The 18,980-nt window shown below is 39.4% G+C and overlaps 2 non-coding genes across 2 annotated transcripts; both read right to left on the reverse strand.

The window, feature by feature from the left end:
* Positions 1 to 4,417: 4,417 nt before the first annotated feature.
* Positions 4,418 to 4,536, reverse strand: LOC138693850 (5S ribosomal RNA). Its single transcript, XR_011330536.1, has one exon. It is a non-coding gene; the product is annotated as a 5S ribosomal RNA (ribosomal RNA).
* Positions 4,537 to 18,613: 14,077 nt separating this feature from the next.
* Positions 18,614 to 18,732, reverse strand: LOC138693851 (5S ribosomal RNA). Its single transcript, XR_011330537.1, has one exon. It is a non-coding gene; the product is annotated as a 5S ribosomal RNA (ribosomal RNA).
* Between the last annotated feature and the right edge of the window lie 248 nt (positions 18,733 to 18,980).

The following is an 18,980-nucleotide window of genomic DNA, read 5'->3' on the forward strand; positions in this document are numbered from 1 at the left end:
GGTGGGGGTGGGGGGGTTTCTTTCTCCTCCTCCTTCCTCTAGAAAGAGCAGTTACCAGGGTCTAAGGAAGTGAATGCCCTTTTCTTTCTGGGCTCATCCCTACATTTGTCTTAGCTCCTTAGGGAAAACCACGGAAAACCCTCAGGCTTGCGAATAGACTGAATGAATGAGAGGAGAAACTTTAAAGGTACGTGAAAACACGTCCATGCAAGGGAGTTGGGACTGTGAAAAATTGAATATGTGAAATCCAAGACTGTATTTGCCAGGCGAGCAAAGAAGAAGAAGAAGAAGAAAGGCTTACGTATGACGTGTGGCTTACTGTTGTCATTGCAGTCCGCGTCGGCCAGCGGTGGGAGGGGGGGGGTCAATATACCTGCACATATCAGTTCAAATTATAAAAACCTCTTAATGCTACTGCGGTACTATTCCATTGCCGAACACAATATGAAGAAATTAGCAGATCCCTGAACTGAACTCTTATTACTCTGAAATTACCGCGCAGTACAATTATAGCTATGACGCATTGCAAGCGTTAGTCACCATATCGATTTGCTAAGCAAATTTTATCCCTTTAGAGCATGTCCCCCCCCCCTCCTCCTCCATATCAGCCAACAACATACTGGATGAAGAAGACTCCTGCAAAAGGGACGAATTAAGATTTAATTTTATTTTAATGATAGACTAACATTGCAAAGTTCCAAAATAATTTTTTGCATTCCTTCATTACACTAGTCGTACAAAATTGCGGTCGTATCTCGTACTATCTATACTAATAATAAATCTGTAGCCGAAATTTTTCTGGTAAGTTTCGATTTTCCAAAAGTAATTGGTCCTAACATATATAATTAACCACCCTGAAACCGAAAATCGCATTTTTGAAAATTTTGTTTGTATGTCTGTCTGTATGTTTGTTACCTTTTCACGCGATAATGGCTGAACCGATTTATATGAAAACTGGAATATAAATTAAGTTTGTTGTAACTTAGATTTTAGGCTATATGGCATTCGAAATACTTTATTTAAAAGGGGGGTTATAAGGGGGCCTTAATTAAATAAATCGAAATATCTCGCTTATTATTGATATTTGAGAAAAAATGTTACATAACAGATGTTCCTTTAAAAATGATTTCCGTTAAGTTTTATTTTTTTACAACATTTTGATAGGACTGATATTTAATGAGATAAATGAGTTTTAAAATTAAAATAACGCTATCTAAGACGGTGCAATGAATTAAGAACAAATGACTTCGTCTATAAGGGGCCTTGGACAACAACAATCGAAACAGGGGCCTTGGACATCAACAAACAATCGAAAGCTATTAAACATAGCCTACAGGGAATGTTTCTGTGTTTGTATGAAGTAATATCACAAGCTCGTAAATTAACTGATTTGTATAATTAGTTATTATTTCACCATTGGAAACTGTAGTTTCTCTAGATGGACATAATGCTATAATGTTATTACAGTAACGTCTGAGTAAATCGAGGACAGGTAAGATTAAAATAGCTTCTTATGCACAGAAAATTTGATAGGCTATTTTGTACATTCGTTTTCTGTATTTCTTAAAATAATATTTATGTACACGCATTTTAATCTCAGAGAATTAACGAACAACGAGAGTGTATTGATTTAGTATGCAGTAATAGTACTTTAGCTTGGCAATCCATTATTTTAATAATTCATATTTTAACTATGCTCAATTGAATCGTGTTAAAATACATAAAATATATATGCAATAAATGCAGTGCTAAAAAAAAATTGGGTAATATGCGAAGCAGATTATCTTGCGCTGTTGTAAAAGTTGTTCCATGGATCAGTCGTCCTATTTTAATTATGTAATTACTTTATATTTATTTCTAACAGGTGGAGCGGAGCGAACGGGTACGGCTAGCTAACAATAAGTGAGAACTTACAATACAACAACGACAACAACAACAACAGCTGATAATCTGAAAGGGAACATAGTAATTTGGGGTGAATTAAAATGCAGCTTCCATTCGTTTAAAATTTCTTTAAATTTTAACTAAATATTAATGTAGATATTACCTCTAAAGGTAAATGGGGGCATGTTTCACAACGCTAACAAATTACAAATTAACAATATACAATTAACAACGGAAATATTACATATGCTTGTTAACTGTGTTTCACAATGCAATCTTATTCACTTGTATGTTTTAACGAACTTTACAAAATCGGCGAAACAAACTTACAAATACGCATAATTGGTTGAACAAAATCGCCAACGACAGTTTACAAAAATCACTAAGGATCAGAGGTAAAGTAGCTGTAATTTTAGAACTATCGATGGACATGTTTATATTTTTTTATATATATTTTATTTAGATTTTGCTACATCGGCGACAACGGAGTTTCGCGGCATGCAATTGGTCGAGCATACCAATGCATTAATTAGCCTACGACTTAACTGACGAAAGTTAGCGCGAAATTCATTCAAATAATTGATAAATAATGGATTTGACCCACGTAGTTATATGCAGTTGATAGAGCAGCTAACATGTCCATCCATTAAAATCAACTTCGCTCTCTGCTGGTCCATCAGTATATTTTATTGTTTCATCCATAACCTCGCCAACATTAGGGAACCCAGCAGGAGGAGCATAAAAATCCTTTGCCCGAGTAAGCACATTCGGTGATCAATAACCCGCCTCGAGTTTTTTCAATCTTGTAACAACATCAACTACCATGTGTGAACTTTTGCACACTGTAATCTTATAAATTCCGTTCTTATCTGCTAACGCAGGGAACTGAGAGCTACTATGCAACCAATGCAGTTCTCGCTTTGTGGTTAGGGCACCACTTTTCCCTTTCAGATGTTGCATGTGATGTCCCATATCTTGTAGGAGAGATTACAGCGAAATGGGATTCGGAACGACTTCAGAATACTGCGTAAGTAATGCCGACATTGCATTATTAAGTGATTGGTTTTCGGTGCAAAGTTTTTCTTCTTTAAGTGCGAGTATTTATTAAATACGTTCCTCGTATATAAGAACTAACGCGGTATTCTGAAGTATAGCGCGGGATTCATTCGAAACCTTTCATTAATATTCGTACAATGATACGAACGTGGCCGGAAAATTCTACGTTAGGCCTAAATGCAAAATCTTCGTCTGAGTCGCTAGAACTACTCAATAACATCACAACTGCTTCAGTGTAATTCTTAATGGTACCCTGTTACTATAAAATTGATTTTATACATATGTGTTTATTTTTTTCATTCACAATTAGAAGCTATTTCAACAGGGCTACTGTAGAAAATGTGCTAACTTCACTAGTAAAGTTTAGTTTACACGTTTGTAAAATTACTCCTTCGTTGTGAAACAAACATATCACTTGTAAAGAGCGCAAAATTTCATTCGTAAAGATTTGATTTCCTTTGTACAGTCCACCTTTACAAACAAAGATTGTGAAACAGAAGTTTACAAACAGAGTTCACAATTTCCAAAGATTGTAAACTTTGTGAAACACCCCACTGGTGAATCAGCACGCCGAGCTCGATCGAAATACAACCAGTTACTATTATTTCCCTATCGTTTTTTGACATTTGATTCCGCGTCCTACCTCTTTCATTCGTTACTAACCAACAACGCCAATAGCAGAAGGTAACGCAAAAACAGTCACCGGTTCCCCGATGCATGGCTTTCTCTCTCAATGTCAACTGAGAGTTAAAAATATTCATTATAATATGCACTTTCCACTCACTCCTCAGAATGTCTTCTTTATTTTTATTTATTTATTTTTTAAGATATGTGAGCTACGTACTGTATGTCTGATGTTTTGCCATCGTACATTCAAATATTTATATTCACTGTACAGTACAGCGAACTGTTTATACTTACTGTACATGCTATAACTACTTCTCCCAACTCCGCTATTGCTATATTTCCTAAACTAAACGCTGATATTGAAATAACGCCTGGTCTGATAATGCAGTCTGTTTAAATTTCTACCGACCAAGTTCTGCCCTTCATCATGGGAAAACAACGAGCTTCTTTAAAGGATACAACTACTAGGACAGAGATATTTTCATTATGGAATTTGTACTACCCACTGAAATGTAGTAACTAATGGGATTTTAATTAGCCATATATGTACAGTATATTACATTCTTTACCTAAAATGTCTCTAACTTCTAGGGAGAGCGCGAGGTACGTTCACAATCCCCTGAATACATATTCCCTTCTTCGAGAAAACGCAGAGAAGTGAACCGTCTCATATGAATATGCTACCAGTCATAAGTTTCAATACGGAGCTGCAAGTACTTAAGAATTATCAATTACTCTACAATTATGCAGCGGCGTCATCATCCAAGCTATAGCTGGAATAGGGAAGGGAACATAATATCCCATAAGTCTTATTAGAACACGCTGGAAATAGTGACGTAAAAAAAAAAATCGCCAACGGCACGTGGTGTTCCCAAGCGGTCACCCATCCAAGTACTGACCACGCCCAATGTTGCTTGACTTCGGTGATCGGACGAGAACCGGTATTTTCAACATGGTATGGCCGTTGCCGATGAAACTGCGTAATCTGTAGGCACTTGAGGACGATGGGATTGGGGTGCACTCGATAAAACCTGCACTCGCTCACACACACACGTAAACTGCCTGCTTAGACTCTGTACCTAAATTACCAAGCTCGTTGGATGTCATTGGGATAGATGATAAATCTATCTATCAACGGCAGTTTGGTTACGTTTCAACGTCACACACTGCTGGATTGACACGGGATTAATAAAACAGCTAGTCGGCATTCTAAGTTAAGCCACAGGTGGATTGTTGTTCAACAGCGGAGCCTCCTTTCAACCACATGGTTGTGGAACTGTAGTCGGATTTTCGACATCATTTTCATGCCATACTACGGAACTTCACACAAACTTCAATTCACTTCTTGCACCGGCGGCTACTACGAATGGACTGAAGCTCGCTACTGACTAGGGGGGGGGGGGACATTTGTCTCTTGATGGATTACGTGACAGATATATAAAGTATCAGTCGTATGTTATGAACCCGAGTTTCAATAAAGATAGATTACCCGTATGTCCACAGATTCTCAGTAGTGGCCTGCGGAAGGATTATGCCCGCGGTCGACAAGTTACCTTCTAAGTTGTTTTCCCTCAACAATTAATGCTGCCAAGTGAGTAGGAATGACACCGCGCTCTCATATAAGTCGTACGAAACTATTAAGGAAACGAATTTGCCTCGTGGATCCAAGTCTCCCATGGACTGCCTATAATGTATTATCTATCCTAGAAGTGTTATCGGGGTGATTATTTAAATTTTCACTCGGTGGGAACCGCTGTTGTTCTTCATTCATCTACTCTGTTATGAATAACTTGTGGCCCTTAAAAGGGCCGGTTGCTGATTCCCTAGCAAGCACTCCCGCTTACTTGGAACTAGTGTATTTTGTGACGGCCTTGGTCCCTTCACTGACGGCGTGCTTGGCCAGCTCACCGGGTAGCAGGAGACGGACGGCTGTCTGGATCTCCCGACTGGTGATGGTCGACCGCTTGTTGTAATGCGCGAGCCGCGAAGCTTCCGCGGCGATGCGCTCGAAGATGTCGTTAACGAAGCTGTTCATGATGCTCATAGCCTTTGAACTGATTCCCGTGTCTGGGTGAACTTGTTTCAGAACCTTGTAGATGTAAATGGCGTAGCTCTCCTTCCTCTTGCGCTTCTTCTTCTTATCGCCCTTCGAAATATTCTTCTGGGCCTTGCCGGCCTTCTTGGCAGCCTTTCCGGAAGCTTTGGGGGGCATGGTGCTCGTCTGATGATGAGCCGAACGAACGAACGAATGAATGGGGACGAAGAAAGAATGAATGATGTTTAAAATGGCAGGCAGGGTAAGCATCCCATGCCTCCATTGGTTCCTCGACAAGCAATTTGCTAACTTTAGATCGAGGTACCCAGCTATAAGCCGTTTGCCCTCTCATCTAACAGTAGTGTATTTCCCCTGTGAATGATTTTATGAACATGTATACGCTATCAGTTGAATTGTGAATGAAATGAATGAAGTGAAGTGAGCACCATGCCTCGCATGATGATGAGCCCGGAGGGAGAAAAATATTTAAGTCGCAGGGACAATGCCGTACTGCCTTCCCAGTGCGAGCCAATAGAAACAGCGCAAACGTTTGTGACTTTACGATTGGTCCGCTGTCGATTATTGACGTTGGCGTAAAAGTGAAGGTTACCGTGGACTAATCTCATAACCTCCACCGATCCCACGCACGTCCCCATAGACACCCACAAACCAATACCGAAACCTATACCCAAACCATCACAGTCCGTTTTCAACCCAACACTTCCCAAACCCGAATTGTCTTATGCGGATGCAGCTAAGACAACGACAACCAAGACAAACACTACAGACGATCCACAGACAGAAAAAAAAAAAAAAAACAACTACGGAACAGCTGGTCGAGGGGGTTCTACGTTCTGCTATGCAGAAAATAGAATCCTACATTGACCGGCAACTAAACAGACTACAGGACGAAATAGTGACATTCACTATTTCTTTACTCACTACTGACACAAACCCTACGAAACGACACACGACACTTGCCACAGCCAACCAGGCAGCCAGACGGCTTCTACGGAAACGAGTAGCCCACCACTTTGTTGGTAACAGGTTACGAGTTTCCCTAGCGCCACTACAAAAACGTGACTAGGACAGAACTGACCAGAGCACTGGACTCTCCACCTCTCATTAACATCTGCGAGGCATGGTGCTCACTTCACTTCATTCATTTCATTCACAATTCAACTGATAACGTGTACATGTTCATAAAATCATTCACAGGGGAAATACACTACTGTTAGATGAGAGGGCAAACGGCTTATAGCTGGGTACCTCGATCTAAAGTTAGAGAATTGCTTGTCGAGGAACCAATGGAGGCATGGGATGCTTACCCTGCCTGCCATTTTAAACATCATTCATTCTTTCTTCGTCCCCATTCATTCGTTCGCGGCGAGGCGTCGTTCTTGTAGTTAAACAGCTGCAAGTAGGAGTAGCATCATGTCGGGTCGTGGAAAGGGAGGCAAGGTGAAGGGAAAGTCAAAGTCTCGATCCAGCCGTGCTGGGTTGCAGTTCCCGGTAGGCCGTATCCACCGTCTTTTGCGTAAGGGCAATTACGCAGAGCGAGTTGGTGCCGGTGCGCCAGTCTACCTGGCCGCGGTGATGGAGTACCTGGCGGCCGAAGTTCTCGAGTTGGCTGGCAACGCAGCTCGTGACAACAAGAAGACTAGGATCATTCCTCGTCACTTACAGCTCGCCATTCGCAACGACGAGGAGCTGAACAAACTCCTGTCCGGCGTCACCATCGCCCAGGGTGGTGTGTTGCCCAACATCCAGGCGGTTCTCCTCCCGAAGAAAACCGAGAAGAAGGCTTAAGCCCCTTCTCCGTAAAACGGCCCTTTTAAGGGCCCCACTAACCTCACAAAAGTCAGAAATAGCCAGTATTGTTAATCCTCTCTCACGGCTTCGTAATGTAATTTCATTACGCGTGTCAACTTTCTCTCTCTCTCTATACCGGTGGGCTGATTTAATATCATCATTCTGTAATTTTGTGCTCTGAACGATGTCGTTGTCCCAGGTTCGCACTGAAGTACTTGAAACCGTTGTACATTTACTAGGCTATTGTGTGATAACACATTATACTGATGCATATAGAAAGGTTTCATTATTATTATATAATTTAACACAATACGAATTAAATTAGATGATGATGCCAAAGTACATAGTTGGCTTCGAAATTTATGTAATATATTTCTATCATATTAGAGTAATGGAGATTATCGTGAAAATAATCACAAGTCCCCTTCTTTGGTGCCCATCGTGGTTTTAGACATATACGTTTGAATATACTAGTTTACTTTACTACATACTACGAATGAAACTAATTTTGAATAAGAAATCGATAACTGGTGAACAACTTACGGCGTTATAATAGAGTTCCTAATGCGTTTGTTTGTTGGTGCACATATTGGCCGCACGCGCAGGAACCCCAATACTGAGATGATGACATGACCTTCTCGTAGGAATCGAAGGCTTTGACAATTTGCGTTCGAATTTCCCCTCTCTCTGTCGTTTCGTTCGAACCGAAATGACGCAAGCTATACGTGGAAGTTGTCTGACAGGACGAAGTCCTGTGTTCTGACATGCGATGTGTACCTCTTCTCCCCAGTGTTTACCACACTGGATTCCTATGACCTAAAAGTTGGCATTGCAAAAACGTGGTGATGTGATGTTCAGTATGTGTCAATCCCCTCGGTTCCTTGTTACGGTCTGGTGAGCATTGCCTACCTGCGTTGTCATATTACCCACCAATTCTTCGGACAGTGATTATTGACTTACAGAAGTTTACAGTAACAGGTAACATAATCCGAGGAGCAAGGCTTCACAGAGGAATCCGGTCTTTCCACTTGATATACCAAGCGTTGGGGTCAGACCCATTTGAAAAACGGAGAGGCATTTCTTACAACGTCTTTTGCTGATACTGAAGTGCCCCTACGAAATAAGTTCTGTTTTCCGCACTGGCCTGTTGAGCTAGTGGTCACACAGTAAAGGTGAATTAAATTAATCTCGACAACTACTGCCCTTTTTAGACGGATTTTATGGCCCTGAAAAGGGCCGTTTTGCCGACGGATTCGGCAGCAGACGTGTGTAGGCAGTCTAACCGCCGAACCCGTAGAGAGTCCTCCCCTGCCTCTTCAAGGCGTATACCACGTCCATGGCCGTGACTGTCTTCCGCTTCGCGTGCTCGGTGTATGTTACAGCGTCACGGATTACGTTCTCCAGAAAGACCTTGAGAACACCTCTCGTCTCCTCGTAGATGAGGCCGGAGATACGCTTTACGCCTCCACGTCGGGCGAGACGACGAATGGCCGGCTTCGTGATGCCCTGAATATTATCTCGGAGAACCTTCCTGTGGCGCTTCGCTCCACCTTTGCCAAGACCCTTGCCTCCCTTGCCGCGTCCAGTCATGTTGCTCGTGTGACGAAGGTTAAAAGTGATCTCGACGGCGCCGAAACGAAAAAAAACGAATGAATGGGGACGAAGAAAGAATGAATGATGTTTAAAATGGCAGGCAGGGTAAGCATCCCATGCCTCCATTGGTTCCTCGACAAGCAATTCGCTAACTTTAGATCGAGGTACCCAGCTATAAGCCGTTTGCCCTCTCATCTAACAGTAGTGTATTTCCCCTGTGAATGATTTTATGAACATGTATACGCTATCAGTTAAATTGTGAATGAAATGAATGAAGTGAAGTGAGCACCATGCCTCGCAGATGTTAATGAGAGTCGATCTCGACGGCGGGTCATTTTTTGGTTTATATACTAAAACCCGCGGACCAATCACATTACGGAAGGGGCGTGGCTTCTCAACGGGCGAAGACATAAATACCCCTCTTGGGGGCAGCGGGCGCGACTGAATTGCGTCAACTTGGGTTGCGAGGACTAAGGAGTAAGCGATGGCACGTACGAAGCAAACTGCGCGTAAGTCCACGGGAGGCAAGGCTCCACGAAAGCAGCTGGCAACGAAGGCCGCTAGGAAGAGCGCACCGGCTACTGGAGGCGTGAAGAAACCCCATCGATACCGCCCTGGTACAGTTGCTCTTCGCGAGATCCGTCGTTACCAGAAGAGCACCGAGCTCCTCATCCGCAAGCTGCCTTTCCAGCGCTTGGTGCGTGAAATCGCTCAGGATTTCAAAACCGACCTCCGTTTCCAGAGCTCAGCCGTAATGGCCTTGCAGGAGGCAAGCGAGGCATACCTCGTCGGTCTCTTCGAGGATACCAACCTTTGCGCCATCCACGCCAAGCGCGTGACCATTATGCCCAAGGATATTCAGCTGGCTAGGCGCATCCGCGGCGAGAGGGCTTGAATTAACAAAGGTACTCCTGCCCGCAAAAAGGCCCTTTTCAGGGCCACTAGTTATTTCTCGGAAGAGCCGGTTGTACCGTACTCCAGGTCTCGTTCCTACTACCCTCAGTTCAAGGTCACCTCAATAATATAAATGGTTTCTCCCTTTCCATTCCTCACCGTATCAGCATTTTCCCACAGCCTGTTTGACAAATATCGCAATGTATCCTATAGGTTAATAAACAATTTTTTAATAGAACGATGGATAACAAAGTTTCTTAGGAAAATTAAAAAAAAATTTCACAGTTCTATAATATTGCACATTATATATATTTACCAAATTAAGGGTTAACGCCGCCGGGACGAGTGATCCTCCGTCCGACCGATCACAAGCGCCAAGGCTCAAAGTGGTCCAGAAAGCAAATCTAGCTGGACTAAAAATGTGACATATTTCCATGAAACTTCGCACTATAGTCACTACTGTATAAGAGGAGAAACTACCCCTTTATAGACGATGCGTTTTGACAAAAATTAGTGACTTGTCTCATATATAATATATTGTTTTAATGAAACTTTACACAGTACTTACATGTAGCTCGTTTATACTATATTGGATACAAAATGTGATTATGATTGTATAAGAGTAGCTACTTGTCTCCTATCTAACATTTTTTACTTTCACGAAACTATAACTGTGACTCATTATTTTCGATAGTACAGACGTGGTCTGCTTAGGAAAGGACAAGCGGAAGACTGTGACCTTTGTGACCTCGGGTGGGTATTACGATAACATTTATAACCGTCACCCTGATAAGCATCCGAGCAGCTTATTTCAAAAAGGAGTTTGAATACAAACAATTCCTTCAATCTACTACGATTATTACAATAACTGATTTCATTAATCTCCTCTCTTCTTTAGCAAAATATAAATTACCTTCAATTGGTCGATTCAGCAAACTTGTTCATAAAACTTATCGCTATTGCGTCACGTTTCGCAATTTTTCTAAAGTAAAAACAAAAACACGAACAAACGCCTACTCCTTTAACCTCATCGCTCTCTTATCTCTAGAATCCCGGGGGGTTGAGAACCTGAATTCTCTGTGGTGTGAAACAAAGCAACCCGCAGGAGCAATGACACGTTCAATTGTCCTAATAATAGAAAAAAAATTACACGTCATTTAGTGTATTCAGAACATTTTTACAGGACCGTGTAGGATATTCACTCTCCTGTCGAATAGTTTCGGCGGCTGGTAGGCGATACGCATTAATTAAAATAATACTTGCGTACCTTGTTCAGGACAGTGACTGTGCTACTTTCTTTCTTTCTTTCTTTCTTTCTTTCTTTCTTTCTTTCTTTCTTTCCTTTATTTGTAGCTTATTGATGACACCAGATGCCATAACGGAAATGCCGTGATGGTATGTTTGTTTAATATTCAAAATCAAGTGACAGACGCTATTTGACTTTGCGGTGGAGGGGATAGGGACCTGATCTCGGATGTTCCGAGAGATGCCGGCGCACAGTTGTCCAGAACGCAAAACTATGTAAGAAAATCAACTTCATCATAACCGAAGTTTAAGTAATATCTAGGCTTAAACAAAAGCTAGGCATTGTGCACAACAGCATACAAAACATCAATATCAGTAAGAGGTGGGACAAAACATGAGTTTTTTTTTTAAAGTCACGCTCTTCAGTTGATTTTTGTTCGTGGGGTCAGTGGCTGTTTTATACTGTTAAACCTTCCCTTATGGAGGTCATAGGACAAGATGTGTACTTTCATTTAATACGCGAAAAGCAATCTATAATACGTTAGCATTCATTTAATTGGCACGTTTACTGAGATTTGTGCAACTAGTTTTTTTTTTTTTTTTTTTTTTTACGACATATTTAACAGGCTGTGCATTACAAGTAAACCTGAGTTAACTTTCAATTCTTCTACCCACACATTAATCAAATATTAAACTCTATACGGCTTAAAATTTAGCTGCTACATCCTGCAAACTTAGATGTTATATTCATCTCTTGGTGGCGCTTTACGAATTCGACAGCAGCCACTTTTCAGAGTCTGGATGAAGGAGCTTAATTTCTCCAAGAAAAATTCAACACTTCTTGAACATATAATGAACAACTAAATTATGGAGTATATCCATGAATCTAGCATTTTGTTACCAACTGCGAAAAATATGGCAGGCTAGTCATCTTTTAGGAGCATAATTTCTATTAAAACATTAAAAATTATCAGAAAAACTAATTTTTCCCTAATTCCCTAATTACACGAGCATAATTCGTTTTTGCATAGATGCGTATAAAATTTCATGGAAATATGTTACATAGGGGAGAAATTATTAACTCTGTATAAATGTAGCCTCTAAACACAAGAAGTAGATTCCCATATAAAAACCATTATCTGAATTTATGCTACCTGTAACTATACTGTGTGAAATATAATGTAAATATTTCAGTTAAGATAGAAATTATTAATTTAGTCTATAAAGCACTTCCGATACAACTCTTCACACAATAATAATAATAATAATAATAATAATAATAATAATAATAATAATAATAATAATAAATAATTCTGAGCTTCAGTGCAAGAACTCTTTAACCCTCACACAGCTTGTTCTGAGAAAAATCAGTATTAAAGAAATTTATACACATTAAACAAATTGTAATGCTATATGTTGTCATGTCTCTTCTATCCCTCACGTGGAAACTTAGGCTTACACAGCAGCAAGAATAAGATAACAACGTTATTATCATCTGTCCTTTTATGGCTATACAGTTTTTGCAGTGAACTACAGAATTATTAACTATTATTATTACAGACCTGTTATTTTTTTCACTTTTTTCACACACACACACACACACACACACACACACACACACACACACACACACATCTATTATACTAAACATAAACCCACAAGAGAAAACAATACTTGTATTAACTGTAAACATTTTTCTTCCTTTCTTTATTTTTAGCAGAATCCTCCATTTCACCCTTTATCTCACTAGATGCGCTTCCCGCAGACATTCTTCATTATATGTTTCACACACCACTTCGTAACACTTGCAGCGGTTGACTTTTGTTTTCTTGTCTTTTTCTCTAGGGTATATTGTACATAGTGCTCGGTATCGGTGCTCGTTCACGTGATATTTTACCTTTGTTTTTCTTGCTAACTCCTGCCAATTTTTCTGATATTTCCCGTAGTTGATTGGTCAAGTACTGCGGATTGATTCCCGGTTATAACAAACACACCTACACTACATTCCAATGATTTCTGACTCGTTACTGCACATTTTAGAAACACTGTACGAAAGCACACACAGTCTCTCGTAAATCAACAGGTTACAACAGAGACTTACACTTGCAAACGCGTGGGGATTTCAGAAAATTTCTTACTATTTCAGTACCTTTAACTGTACAACAGATTTTGTTTTCTCGAAAAAGAAAGGTCAACGTTACTATTGACAAAAGACAGAAACGTACGATTACAATACCTTTATTTTAAACAATCTTAGAGGTGGTCTGGGAATTCCTAAACTCACCACGCGACTACTTAACCCTAGACAGGTAATCATCACTGTACTCATGTTAAAGGTAAGCATTCGTAATTTTTACTACTCACATTTTAATTAACTGAAATCAACTCAATATCACACATTTAACAACTTTTACACATTTCGTAGCCATTAGTGTTCATTTAATTTTAAGTTTGTCATAAAGTCTTTACGTTCATGTTATTGTCCTATTTACAATTAGTGCAAACAACAGCGCGATGTTCTCTGCAGAACCCCTTTTTGCAAAGTCCACAAAATGTTGTCATCATTCTCCTCTTCTTTGCAGGACATTTATAGCAAACAGTACGTTCACCATCTGGCTGCATTACCTGGCATTGTTGTTGCACAGCAATGTTCAGATGTTCTTCAATTGTTGCCCGCAGAGATCGGTGTAAAGTAGGACGTGCAAAGCGGTGCTGCATCCACGGTTTTGTCAGCTCTTCACACAATTGGAAAATGAATTGTTTTCTTGATATTGTTTTCTGAGTTCTTCTAACTATAAATTATCCATGAATTTATACTTGCAATATTTAGCATGTTGTAAAATATTGCTAGTGGCCAGCGCCTCGTCTTTCTATTGCAGGAAAGATTGTGGCACATTTGACATAGTGTATCTACACCACCTTTAGTCCCATTGTAAATAATAATAATAATAATAATAATAATAATAATAATAATAATAATAATAATAATAATAATAATAAAGGCTTTACATATAACGTGTTGCTTACTGTTGTCATTGCAGTCCACGTCGGTGGGGGTGGGGGGGTTTCTTTCTCCTCCTCCTTCCTCTAGAAAGAGCAGTTACCAGGGTCTAAGGAAGTGAATGCCCTTTTCTTTCTGGGCTCATCCCTACATTTGTCTTAGCTCCTTAGGGAAAACCACGGAAAACCCTCAGGCTTGCGAATAGACTGAATGAATGAGAGGAGAAACTTTAAAGGTACGTGAAAACACGTCCATGCAAGGGAGTTGGGACTGTGAAAAATTGAATATGTGAAATCCAAGACTGTATTTGCCAGGCGAGCAAAGAAGAAGAAGAAGAAGAAAGGCTTACGTATGACGTGTGGCTTACTGTTGTCATTGCAGTCCGCGTCGGCCAGCGGTGGGAGGGGGGGGGTCAATATACCTGCACATATCAGTTCAAATTATAAAAACCTCTTAATGCTACTGCGGTACTATTCCATTGCCGAACACAATATGAAGAAATTAGCAGATCCCTGAACTGAACTCTTATTACTCTGAAATTACCGCGCAGTACAATTATAGCTATGACGCATTGCAAGCGTTAGTCACCATATCGATTTGCTAAGCAAATTTTATCCCTTTAGAGCATGTCCCCCCCCCCCTCCTCCTCCATATCAGCCAACAACATACTGGATGAAGAAGACTCCTGCAAAAGGGACGAATTAAGATTTAATTTTATTTTAATGATAGACTAACATTGCAAAGTTCCAAAATAATTTTTTGCATTCCTTCATTACACTAGTCGTACAAAATTGCGGTCGTATCTCGTACTATCTATACTAATAATAAATCTGTAGCCGAAATTTTTCTGGTAAGTTTCGATTTTCCAAAAGTAATTGGTCCTAACATATATAATTAACCACCCTGAAACCGAAAATCGCATTTTTGAAAATTTTGTTTGTATGTCTGTCTGTATGTTTGTTACCTTTTCACGCGATAATGGCTGAACCGATTTATATGAAAACTGGAATATAAATTAAGTTTGTTGTAACTTAGATTTTAGGCTATATGGCATTCGAAATACTTTATTTAAAAGGGGGGTTATAAGGGGGCCTTAATTAAATAAATCGAAATATCTCGCTTATTATTGATATTTGAGAAAAAATGTTACATAACAGATGTTCCTTTAAAAATGATTTCCGTTAAGTTTTATTTTTTTACAACATTTTGATAGGACTGATATTTAATGAGATAAATGAGTTTTAAAATTAAAATAACGCTATCTAAGACGGTGCAATGAATTAAGAACAAATGACTTCGTCTATAAGGGGCCTTGGACAACAACAATCGAAACAGGGGCCTTGGACATCAACAAACAATCGAAAGCTATTAAACATAGCCTACAGGGAATGTTTCTGTGTTTGTATGAAGTAATATCACAAGCTCGTAAATTAACTGATTTGTATAATTAGTTATTATTTCACCATTGGAAACTGTAGTTTCTCTAGATGGACATAATGCTATAATGTTATTACAGTAACGTCTGAGTAAATCGAGGACAGGTAAGATTAAAATAGCTTCTTATGCACAGAAAATTTGATAGGCTATTTTGTACATTCGTTTTCTGTATTTCTTAAAATAATATTTATGTACACGCATTTTAATCTCAGAGAATTAACGAACAACGAGAGTGTATTGATTTAGTATGCAGTAATAGTACTTTAGCTTGGCAATCCATTATTTTAATAATTCATATTTTAACTATGCTCAATTGAATCGTGTTAAAATACATAAAATATATATGCAATAAATGCAGTGCTAAAAAAAAATTGGGTAATATGCGAAGCAGATTATCTTGCGCTGTTGTAAAAGTTGTTCCATGGATCAGTCGTCCTATTTTAATTATGTAATTACTTTATATTTATTTCTAACAGGTGGAGCGGAGCGAACGGGTACGGCTAGCTAACAATAAGTGAGAACTTACAATACAACAACGACAACAACAACAACAGCTGATAATCTGAAAGGGAACATAGTAATTTGGGGTGAATTAAAATGCAGCTTCCATTCGTTTAAAATTTCTTTAAATTTTAACTAAATATTAATGTAGATATTACCTCTAAAGGTAAATGGGGGCATGTTTCACAACGCTAACAAATTACAAATTAACAATATACAATTAACAACGGAAATATTACATATGCTTGTTAACTGTGTTTCACAATGCAATCTTATTCACTTGTATGTTTTAACGAACTTTACAAAATCGGCGAAACAAACTTACAAATACGCATAATTGGTTGAACAAAATCGCCAACGACAGTTTACAAAAATCACTAAGGATCAGAGGTAAAGTAGCTGTAATTTTAGAACTATCGATGGACATGTTTATATTTTTTTATATATATTTTATTTAGATTTTGCTACATCGGCGACAACGGAGTTTCGCGGCATGCAATTGGTCGAGCATACCAATGCATTAATTAGCCTACGACTTAACTGACGAAAGTTAGCGCGAAATTCATTCAAATAATTGATAAATAATGGATTTGACCCACGTAGTTATATGCAGTTGATAGAGCAGCTAACATGTCCATCCATTAAAATCAACTTCGCTCTCTGCTGGTCCATCAGTATATTTTATTGTTTCATCCATAACCTCGCCAACATTAGGGAACCCAGCAGGAGGAGCATAAAAATCCTTTGCCCGAGTAAGCACATTCGGTGATCAATAACCCGCCTCGAGTTTTTTCAATCTTGTAACAACATCAACTACCATGTGTGAACTTTTGCACACTGTAATCTTATAAATTCCGTTCTTATCTGCTAACGCAGGGAACTGAGAGCTACTATGCAACCAATGCAGTTCTCGCTTTGTGGTTAGGGCACCACTTTTCCCTTTCAGATGTTGCATGTGATGTCCCATATCTTGTAGGAGAGATTACAGCGAAATGGGATTCGGAACGACTTCAGAATACTGCGTAAGTAATGCCGACATTGCATTATTAAGTGATTGGTTTTCGGTGCAAAGTTTTTCTTCTTTAAGTGCGAGTATTTATTAAATACGTTCCTCGTATATAAGAACTAACGCGGTATTCTGAAGTATAGCGCGGGATTCATTCGAAACCTTTCATTAATATTCGTACAATGATACGAACGTGGCCGGAAAATTCTACGTTAGGCCTAAATGCAAAATCTTCGTCTGAGTCGCTAGAACTACTCAATAACATCACAACTGCTTCAGTGTAATTCTTAATGGTACCCTGTTACTATAAAATTGATTTTATACATATGTGTTTATTTTTTTCATTCACAATTAGAAGCTATTTCAACAGGGCTACTGTAGAAAATGTGCTAACTTCACTAGTAAAGTTTAGTTTACACGTTTGTAAAATTACTCCTTCGTTGTGAAACAAACATATCACTTGTAAAGAGCGCAAAATTTCATTCGTAAAGATTTGATTTCCTTTGTACAGTCCACCTTTACAAACAAAGATTGTGAAACAGAAGTTTACAAACAGAGTTCACAATTTCCAAAGATTGTAAACTTTGTGAAACACCCCACTGGTGAATCAGCACGCCGAGCTCGATCGAAATACAACCAGTTACTATTATTTCCCTATCGTTTTTTGACATTTGATTCCGCGTCCTACCTCTTTCATTCGTTACTAACCAACAACGCCAATAGCAGAAGGTAACGCAAAAACAGTCACCGGTTCCCCGATGCATGGCTTTCTCTCTCAATGTCAACTGAGAGTTAAAAATATTCATTATAATATGCACTTTCCACTCACTCCTCAGAATGTCTTCTTTATTTTTATTTATTTATTTTTTAAGATATGTGAGCTACGTACTGTATGTCTGATGTTTTGCCATCGTACATTCAAATATTTATATTCACTGTACAGTACAGCGAACTGTTTATACTTACTGTACATGCTATAACTACTTCTCCCAACTCCGCTATTGCTATATTTCCTAAACTAAACGCTGATATTGAAATAACGCCTGGTCTGATAATGCAGTCTGTTTAAATTTCTACCGACCAAGTTCTGCCCTTCATCATGGGAAAACAACGAGCTTCTTTAAAGGATACAACTACTAGGACAGAGATATTTTCATTATGGAATTTGTACTACCCACTGAAATGTAGTAACTAATGGGATTTTAATTAGCCATATATGTACAGTATATTACATTCTTTACCTAAAATGTCTCTAACTTCTAGGGAGAGCGCGAGGTACGTTCACAATCCCCTGAATACATATTCCCTTCTTCGAGAAAACGCAGAGAAGTGAACCGTCTCATATGAATATGCTACCAGTCATAAGTTTCAATACGGAGCTGCAAGTACTTAAGAATTATCAATTACTCTACAATTATGCAGCGGCGTCATCATCCAAGCTATAGCTGGAATAGGGAAGGGAACATAATATCCCATAAGTCTTATTAGAACACGCTGGAAATAGTGACGTAAAAAAAAAAATCGCCAACGGCACGTGGTGTTCCCAAGCGGTCACCCATCCAAGTACTGACCACGCCCAATGTTGCTTGACTTCGGTGATCGGACGAGAACCGGTATTTTCAACATGGTATGGCCGTTGCCGATGAAACTGCGTAATCTGTAGGCACTTGAGGACGATGGGATTGGGGTGCACTCGATAAAACCTGCACTCGCTCACACACACACGTAAACTGCCTGCTTAGACTCTGTACCTAAATTACCAAGCTCGTTGGATGTCATTGGGATAGATGATAAATCTATCTATCAACGGCAGTTTGGTTACGTTTCAACGTCACACACTGCTGGATTGACACGGGATTAATAAAACAGCTAGTCGGCATTCTAAGTTA

Source organism: Periplaneta americana, unplaced genomic scaffold (genome assembly GCF_040183065.1).
Source record: "Periplaneta americana isolate PAMFEO1 unplaced genomic scaffold, P.americana_PAMFEO1_priV1 scaffold_24, whole genome shotgun sequence".
In the NCBI taxonomy this organism is placed as follows: Eukaryota; Metazoa; Arthropoda; class Insecta; order Blattodea; family Blattidae; genus Periplaneta; species Periplaneta americana.